General features: G+C 33.2%; 1 long non-coding RNA gene across 1 annotated transcript in view; it reads left to right on the plus strand.

Annotated features, from left to right (window-relative positions):
• The window catches only part of LOC111396503, a 3,193-nt gene extending 1,917 nt beyond the window's left edge, over positions 1–1,276 (plus strand). The window contains exon 2 of the long non-coding RNA XR_002703017.1: positions 871–1,276. This is a non-coding gene — a long non-coding RNA (uncharacterized LOC111396503). The remainder of the gene's footprint in view (positions 1–870) is intronic.
• The last annotated feature ends 6,233 nt before the right edge of the window (positions 1,277–7,509 follow it).

Genomic DNA, 7,509 nt, shown 5'->3' on the forward strand with positions numbered 1-7,509 from the left:
CAAATAATGCCATTTTGCACATATAACACTCGTCAATATGGCAATATGTTTCATCGTTGATCATTGGTTAAAGCAACTTTAACAACCTCTTTATTTTTAAAAAGTATATTGTACATATATATCATCTTTAAATTTAAATACTAAAATTTTATGCATGCTCCAACAAACTTTTTATTTTTAACTTTCTATTTTACTTTTTGAAAGAATTTAATTATTTTCCACGTTTTTAATTAATATATATCTTTTTAACGTTAATGGCCAATAAAATCAAATAAGATCTCAATAATAGATGTGATCCAACCCATATGGCACGTTCAAGGTTTTATTTAATTTTACTATTATACTTTATATTTATTTATGTTATTTTATTAAATTAGGACTCATTTTATAATGTGTTATGAGTTAAGGGGCTAAAGGTGCACTTTTATTAAGGTGAGAATTAAGTTTTGATTTCTTAAAACATTTTCAATGATGGTAAAATTGATTATATTGGCATCTCTAAATTCATTTTTACATCTCGATATATATATATATATAAAATAAATTTGGGTGCAAGTTGTTTGGTAACTTTTTATCTTGTGGGTTACACACGTGATGTTCTTCTGCTAGAAAATACACTTTGCATTTTCTTTACATCTTTTCATCGGGAGATTTTCGACCAATTTGAATATTTAAATTATAATTTAGAGCATCATTGGCGATGCTCTTACTCGTTAAGCAGTAAGTTTTGTTTTGCTTTTCTTTTCTTACTAAAATTTAAATATTGTGAGATTTTCTCCTATTTCAATTCAATTTTCTGACGTTCGATGCTAAGTCAGCTACTATTGTGATTTGTACTTGTGGGTTGCTTGCTTCCACTACATTTTCTAGTATCTGGAGATGTCAAGGAGATGCTCGCAACAAGTCTTGGATGACAAAATCCGGAGGGAGGAGACGAAGCAAGTTTAACAACAAATTGACACGATCTTTACCCATAGCAAAGATATGTTCGGAGTAAATGGTCATGAAATTTAGAGTGGCTAGAGAGGGCAATTTAAACATTTTGCATTTTTTAATGGTCCATCATTTCCCTCATTTATTGAATATTAAACGCCATTTCATAACCGTCCATTTTCCCTAACCTTTCATATTCCGTACCTCCTTTCATGGGAAGGAGTTTATAAAGGGAAGTAGTGGTATTGGTCCCCGAGTTGAGATTTTCACAAAATTGCACAATCGCAGAGAGGTCTTGAAGACTTGGAAGCACCAAACATAATTTGAAATTTGGTATTTTGAAGATCAATGGTTGGAAGTTAGTTTCTGTTATTTATTTTTCGCTTTTGATCTATATGTTGCTTGTTTATCCACACATGATAGATCAAGATAAAGTCTAACAGTTGGTATCAGAGCCATATTTGCCTCTGCCTTGCTCGCTAAGTTCTCTGCAATTTTTCTAGAAATTTTCAGTAATTTTTCTAGAGATTTCAAAATCTTATTTCATAGTTTTTGATGGAAATAAGGATAGGAATCATTAGGAAATTAGATTTCTAACATTTTTGGGATTTGAAATGTAATTTTTGTTGTCCGAAAGATAGAGAAACCGTCTGATTTTTCATTGGGTCGAAACCGGGTCAAAATGACCCGATTGAAGACAAACTGTAGAAAGTAATAATTAAAAATAATAAAATAATAAAAAAACAAGATGCTTTTTTTCCTTGAACTCACGGGCTCACTTACGTGAAATAAGGCTACTGTTGTACAGTTAAGTTTGACAAAGATCAATTCTGCCAATTTGTCACTATACGTGATTACCAAATAGTGAGTTGGTCAAAAATGGTGCAGACTTCCAGGTCTTTTTCATAACAAATTAGTTATGTTATTATTTTGGAATATTTTAATAACATTTTTGACTATTGAACATTGATAAAGTCGGAATTTTTTGAGTTCTTATATCATCGTGGACCCATGTGCTGGAAGTTAAAGGGAATTGTTTATTGACTTTGTTTTTCTGTGCTAAAGTTATTTAATTTTGTTATTTTGTAAGTATAATATTCTTGTTTTGTTATACATGCAATATTGAGATAAATAATTTAGCACATTAAAATTTTAATTTTAGAGCCCATATTGCTTATGGATTTGTGCAATTTATACAAGCACATTTTGTGAATTATATTTATAATGTCGAGTGATCAATATAATTTTAATTAATTAGGGAGTAGTCACAGCATCCTTAATTATGTAAAATTATATATTAAAGTATAGGATCACATATTTGGGTAAATAAATTAATTGTGGTCGATCATATTTAATATAGTGAATTTTATCCCGCAAGAATTTTTATTTGTATGATCAACTAGGATAAAATATTAAATTACTTTCCTAATCACCCATAGGAATTGGGAATTGAAACATGGTTTAATAGTTTTATCATAAAGTTCGTACATGAATCTAATTGGGTAGGACTGTAGCCCACAGGCAAGTTCTATATCATTAGATTTATATTTTGAAGCATAATTTTACGTTGGTAAAATGTAATTTGATAGTTTTATCATAAAGTTTATACGTGGATCCAATTGAGTAGGACTTTAGCCGACAGACAAGTTCTATGTCACTATATTCATATTTTGAAGCATGATTTTGCGTTTGTAAAATGTGATTTGATAATTCTATCGTAAGGTATAATTAAATATACCTGAATAAAAAAATTTAGCCTATAGGCAATTTTTATGTCATTATATTCAATTTTAGCATGATTTACATTGGTAAAACATGCAATCTACTCAATAAAAGCCTCAATTTTAAGATAAGCATTATGCTGCTTCACAATTTGCTAATTTTTCTGATATTAAATGTGATGTTCCTGAACTAAAATGTGAAGACTATAAGTTTGGAAGGAGAGAATTCCCCTTCATTTGGGGTGGATAGACATTGATTATGCCATTAGGAAAGACGAACAAAAAAAAAGACTACGACCAGCAATCCAGATGAAATTACTCTTTATGAACAATGGGAGCGATCCAACCGCCTTAGTGTGATGTTCATAAAGAACAAGATTTCTGCTGGTATTCGTGGTTCCGTCGAAGAGTATAAAATTTTTAAGGCATTGCTGAAAGCTATTGATGAGGAATTTGAAACTTTAGATAAAGCACTTGCCAACACCCTGATTGTGAGGTTTTCATTCATGTGGATCACTATTGAGAGAGGTGTGGGTGAGCACATCATGCAAATGAGAGACATTGTGGCTCAATTGAAGACTCTTGAGATTGATATGTCTGAGTCTTTCCTTGTGCACTATATATTTTGACCACCCTTCCACATCAATGTGGACTCTTTAAGATATCATATAACACACATATGGATAAATGATCAATTAATGAACTTCTAACCACGTGTGTTCAGGAGGAAGGGAAATTGACAAATGGAAATGAGTGAAAGTGCATTGACCGCAAAATGCAAGGAAACGATGAAAAACAAGGTATAAGAAAAGGGAAAGGTAAAATACCTCTCCAAAGTGGAATAAAAAAGGAATCCAAGTGTTTTTCTGTAAAAAGAAGTGATACATAAAGAAGGATTACACGAAGTTCCAAAAATGGCTTGAGAAGAAATGTAAATCAATCTCACTTATCTGTTATGAATCTAATATGGTTGATTTTATTTCTAACACATGGTGGATTGATTCTGGTTCTATAATCCATATTTCGAATACCTTACAGGGTATGTGAAACCTAATGAAATCAGTGAAAGTGAGCAGTGCATTTATTAAAAAAAAAAAGATGCGCTCACATGTGGAAGCTGTTGGAACATGCAGTTTAGTTTCAAGAAATGGATTTATTTTGAATTTAGAAAAGACATTTTACATTACAAGTTTTTCTAGAAACTTGATTTCAATTCCCAGACTTATACCTTTGGAGTATTCCCTCAATTTCTTAGAAATATCTTTCAGTTTATTTTTTATAAATCTGATGGTTTTTTCTCTGTTAATCTACAAAATAATACTACTTAAAATGCTATGCATGTTCACACTGGTATGAAACGATGTGTTATGAATGAAGATTCGGAGATTGGAACATATCTCCATCGAAGGGATTAAGAAATTAGTAGATGATGGAGTACTTAGTACTTTGGATTTTATTGATTTCGACACTTGTGTGGACTGCATTAAGGGAAAGTAGACCAATAAGTCTAAGAAAGGTGCTGAGGGGAGTACAGACATATTAGAGAGGTATTTGTAGTCTAGATATGGACTCATATGGTCCGAAATACTTCATCTCTTTCATTTGTGATTACTCATAATACATGTGTATCTACTTGCTTCATAACAAGAACGAAGTACTGGTTGCCTTTAAAGTTTTCACGGCCAAAGTAGATAAACAATGTAGAAAGCAAATTAATTATGATCGTGAGAACAGATAGAGATGAAGAATATTATGGTAGATACACCGAGGATGGACAAGCACCTGGTTCATTTGTTGAATTTCTTCAAGAGCATGGGATAGTTACCCAATGCACCATGCTTGGTTTCCCGGACCAAAATGGCGTAGCAGAATGAAGAAATCGAACTTTAATGGACGTGGTGAGGAGATGATAATCCAGCAGATCAAGATGTTCAAGAAAATGCCTGAAATTGTTGAACCGGTTGAACAACATGATCCTCAGGAAAATGTTGATACAATATTAAGGAAATCTACTAGAATAAAGAAATCAGCGATACCTAGTGATTATGTTGTGTATCTGCAAGAATCAAACTATAATATTGGAGCCGAAAATGATCTTGAAATGTTTTCACAAGTAATGAATGTGAAAATGGCATTTCTCAATGTAGATCTAAAGGAAAATGTTTACATGAAACAATCAGAAGGATTTTCCTCTAGTGGTAGTGAGCATATGGTATGCAAGCTTCAGAAATCTATATATGGAATTTCCAGCCAGTGGCATTTGAAATTTCATGATGTTATCTCTTCATTTGGATTTGTAGATAATATTATGGATCAACGTCAGTGGGAGTAAGATATGTTCTCTTATTCTATATGTGGATGTCATTTTACTTGCAACCAATGATAAGGGTTTGCTACATGAGGTGAAACAATTTTTCTCTAAAAATTTTGAGATGAAAAATATGGGTGATGCATCTACGTCATTGGTATTAAGATTGAAAGGGACAGATCTCGAGGTATTTTAGGCCTGTCTTAAGAGACCTATATAAATAAAGTTTTAGAGAGATTTCGGATGAAAGATTGATCACCAATTATAGCTCCCATTGTGAAATGTGATAGGTTTAATTTGAACCAATGCCTGAAAAATGATTTGAAAGGAAACAAATTGAAGAACATTCCTTATGCTTCTGCTGTCAGAAGCCTAATGTATGCTCAAATCTGCACAAGACCTGACATTGCATTTGCTATAGGAATGTTAGGACGATATCAAAGTAATTCAAGTATGGACCACTATAAAGCAATGAGGAAAGTAATGAGGCACCTTCAAGGGACCAAAATTACATGCTTCTGTATAGACAAACTGAGTTTGTATATTGTTTTGAGGCTACCTCGCATGGTATATAGATGAAGAGTTTCATTTATGGGCTTAGAATCGTGGATTCAATCTCTAAGCCATTGAAGATATATTGTGATAATTCAGTTGCAGCCTTTATGGCTAAGAACAACAAAATGGTAGTCAAAGCAAGTACATCGACATAAAGTATTTGGCCATAAGAGAATGTGTTAAAGAGAAAATAGTTGTCATTGAACACGTTAATACTTAATTAATGATTGTTGATCCTTTGACAAAAGCCACGCCACCATTATGATTTAAGGATCATGTAGGTAAAATGGGACTTTATTCCTTCATGTAATTTTCGTTATAAGAATGAATGATTAATTTGATGAAACTCTATTTGTGATATTTTCTCATATTTAGTTTTCCTTGTGTACACATTCATGTTGAGAAATATCATTGATGTTTGGACTTTAAAATAAACATAGGGTTTATTCATTAAGTTATATGAGCTGGTGTTTAAGAGACATGATGCATTGTAATACAAGGAAGATACTACTCGTATTTAGTAGACCTATCGTCATGATTCATGTATTTTTGTTTCTTGAAAGTGAGAATTGACGGGTTTTGGATATCATATCGAGTGAAATGTATGGACCAAGTGAGAGAATGTAAACGTTTTGCATTTTTTAATGGTCCATCATTTCCCTCATTTATTGGATATTAAACACCATCTTAAAATCATCCATTTTCCCTAACCATTCATATTTCGTAACTCCTTTCATGTGAAGGAGTTTATAAAGGGAAGTAGTGGTATTAGTCCTCGAGTCGAGACTTTCACAAAATTGCACCATCGCAGAGAGGTCTTGAAGATTTGGAAGCACCAAACACAATTTGAAATTTGGTATTTTGAAGATCAATGGTTGGAGGTTAGTTTATGTTATTTATTTTCCGCTTTTGATCTATATGTTGCTTGTTTATCCACACATGATAGATCAAGATAAAGTCTAAAAGGCAAATCAATCTAATATGATATGTTATGTAGATGTACATCTCAAACCTGAATGTAAAATATAATGCCTAGATTATTAGAACTCAAGCGTATTTTATTCCTGAAGTGCATTAAGGGATGTATAATACTTGTTGAAGTACATTAATATGGATTTTTGATATTTCACAAATCTGACACGACAGCCTTAATTTACTAATACACCAATAATAATTTTATTACTTCTCTACGGTTTGAAAACACTTTTCTTGTATTTTGTACATGTAGCCAATTTTAACTGATGCTACCAAAAATCGTACCTGGTAGATCCCGAGCTTGAGGACTGAGATGGAACACGAACTGCGCCTTCCGGTACTTGAAACAAAGGCAACGAGGTTTGTGCTCGTCGTTCCTCCGATGCTTAAGTCAGACAGGGGATTGTGCAAAAGTATATGATACAATTGTATTATAAAAGCGTATCTCAATAATGAATATTAGCCGTGTATTTATAGGTGTTGGTGATAGAATTGTAGGAGGATTCAACTACTTAGAGTCCTTTCTTCCTAGGGTTGGTGTTTGAGTTTTGTTGAAAGTGTTCTACTTGAGTTTGGATTTAAGGAGAAGCATGTTAGACAATTAAGATAAGGATCCAAAGAATTATAGCTGGAGCATGATTACCTTTCCCCAGAAATTATGTTAACTGACACGTGGCCTGTAGTGGACAGTGAGACCCGACCTAAATCTATTCTATAGGCTCGACCTCATATTGGGCAATTTAGGAAGAGTTGGTTGGCCCGACCTTGTAAGCCCTACCTACATGAAGCCCGACCTCGTGAGGGTTTTGGGGAACATGTATGCTCGGGGTAAGTACCTTGGGCTGTACATGAATGCTCGAGACCGGGTTACAATTTTTGTGCATATCATAGGCCCTTGTGCATCCATGTCAGTAGCTCATGCGCAATATGAGAATTTCTGGCATGAGATGCATGAGAATAGGCATACTCGTGTTGAGTTAATAGGCCCCCGAGCACATTTGAAAGGGGCTCGACCAG

Source organism: Olea europaea, chromosome 6, assembly GCF_002742605.1.
Source record: "Olea europaea var. sylvestris chromosome 6, O_europaea_v1, whole genome shotgun sequence".
Lineage (NCBI taxonomy): Eukaryota > Viridiplantae > Streptophyta > Magnoliopsida > Lamiales > Oleaceae > Olea > Olea europaea.